Genomic DNA, 2,661 nt, shown 5'->3' on the forward strand with positions numbered 1-2,661 from the left:
GGGACAGATTTCGAGTTCATAGCTGGGGCAACTCCCATCTGTTTTAATCATTTTCCAAAAACTATATGCTCGATGTGGGAGTTGAAAACTCAGCCTCAGGAGTTACTAAATTCTTTTTAGGTTAACCCAAGTGTTTCATTTTCTCCTCCATCACAGAATCCCTTTTGAAAAAACAACAAGGACATGGAGTCAAATGATTATGTCACTTCCAGCTTTAAAAAGCATTCCACTGCTGTGGGCAATTCTCTGAGGTTCCAGGCCATTTGGCCACGATACCTCCCCTCCCAGACCCACGCCCCACGCGCTCACTCCTGGCCTGCTGGTACTCTCCGAGGCTAAGCCGCCTTGCATCCTCTTTGCTTGTGACCTTCACACATGCTGTTCCTTGTAACCGTCTTCACCTTCCCCACATCTCCCTCCTTCCAACTCATCTTCCCAGCTCCCTCCAGTTAAGGCCAGGTTCCCATTGGGTGGCTCATCCTGTCCTCTTTCAAAACACATTTCACAATATTTTTCAATTTATTTGTGTGATTACTTCACTGTCCATTTCCACTGCTGGAGTGGAAGCTCCACGAAGATAGGACTTGACCCTTGTGAATATTCTCTGGCATCTACAAAAGTAGTAGGTGCTTAATACCATAAATGGTGCGGATCAAGACCTGGGCCTCTAACTTTCTAGTCCAGTGGAGCCAAGTTAATGTGTTAACCCCCAGGACAACTTACAAACAAAGGAGGCACAAATGGCACAAAATTTCAAAAGGAAGTGGGCAGAAAAAGATTTTGCTTACTTGTAAGATCATTCGTGGTCATTAAAGTGGTTACTATTCTTGCTGTAAAAGAAAATTTTCAGCAATAAATATCAACTCAGACATTTTGGTATTTAGCTAATGTCAAGACAGGAATATATACTAACTATTCTTGAAAGATTTTGTTAGTACGGAATACTAAATAGCACCGTATTTCATAAAACATATCAAAGCCAGCCATTGTGGTTTTGAAGCTGCCCAGTGAGCCGAGAGGCTGAGCCCGCCTCCCACTGTGCCAACCCCCACTCCCCCACCCCAAAGCAACTTCTGAAAATCTCATGTACATTTTGAGCTTCTGGTAAGGTTTCATTTAAAGAAAGGCTACCATAACTAAAAACAATGTTTTTAAATCACTGACCTCTACCCACCTTATTTTATAGAGAAAGGAAACCAAGGCCCAGAAAAGGGTACGATTTTCCTAAGGATCTAGCTAGACCTGTTTAATTCATTTTTTCTGGTATGGCACTTAGTAAACACTTAGGAAAATTGGAGTCACAGTTTAAACTGACACTCGTGACTTGGGACTTAGAGAATACCACTACCTACAACTGAAGGCATGCCTTTCCCAACCCAAAACCAGCCCATACAAGGCTCTCCCTCTGCCTAACACGTTTCGCATTTAGCATATATTGATTGACACAGTATCATTTTGGTCTCAGCTTCCAAATAAACTAAGCAAGCCCCCTGAAAGGCAGAGACCAAATCTTATCAAATGTTTTTGTTGCCAATTCGGATAACCCAAGGATCTACACACAGGCGCCTTGTGAATGGCTGTTGATTACATCAGCAATTTAAATGGGCGAGGGGGTCTTAAAGAGACAGCGATTCCATCCATTAGGAAGGTGGGCCAGCTAAGGATTCTCAAGCAAACTCTGAAGACCTTTTATAAATGCTACACGGTAGTTCCCTGCTCCACGGTGAACTGGACAACAGTGACCAAAGGGAATTAGGGTAGGTGCTAAAAGGCACATTTCATTTATTTCTAAGTCGGTGCTGAAGCTGTTAGCCTCATCTACCAAAGGGAAGCTGGATTTAAAGCCAGTTTATTCTCTCCCCATAAAAATCAGTCCTCCATTTATCATGTATTCAAAAAATATTTAAGTACCATGCAAAATAGATTGAAATGCAATACACGGTCTCCAGTTACAAGTTCCCAAGATTTCCTTAAAAACTGTAATAAGCAACACTTAAAAGATTAAAATACCTGAAGATAAAATTAGGGAAGTATTAAGTAACATCTAATTAGCAATTCCAGAAGTTATATATACATACTCCTACCAACAATTCTGGAGGGAGAAAGTGGTCCCTTAAGATATAGAAGAAACATGAAGGAGTACAATTAAAATATTTAAAACTAGTAAATCTAATTAATGCGACAGCTCTGAAATTTTAAAGTGTTTCTACCTAAATATAACATATATGTATGTTAGGTAATTCCTGCACGGATCCAAATGGACGGTGGAAATTCTAAAAGTGGACACCAAACTATGGCTCCAGAAAAAGCCCATTGCTGCAAATTACAATATATTCATTCTGAAAAGCCAATGATTGAATTGTATCTCTTCAGCCTGTTACTTCATCAAGGTTCAAATTTTTAAAACAAGTTCTAGGAGTCAATATAATCATCCTCTTGATGCTTTTCAAAGAACAAGAGAGGACTGTTAACATTAGGCCAGATTTGGGGTGAAAGGTGCGCTTTCACTTTTTTTTGGCAGCTGGAGTATGTATGGCTCCTGCAGAAAATGAAGAGTCCTCCCCATTCAATCAGCCTTGTAAATATGGACACACTAGGAGGTTCTATCTGAATAGCTGTTTGCAAAGGATTAAAGCTCGGAGGCTCTGACACTTGGACACC

Source organism: Hipposideros armiger, unplaced genomic scaffold, assembly GCF_001890085.2.
Source record: "Hipposideros armiger isolate ML-2016 unplaced genomic scaffold, ASM189008v1 scaffold_137, whole genome shotgun sequence".
Lineage (NCBI taxonomy): Eukaryota > Metazoa > Chordata > Mammalia > Chiroptera > Hipposideridae > Hipposideros > Hipposideros armiger.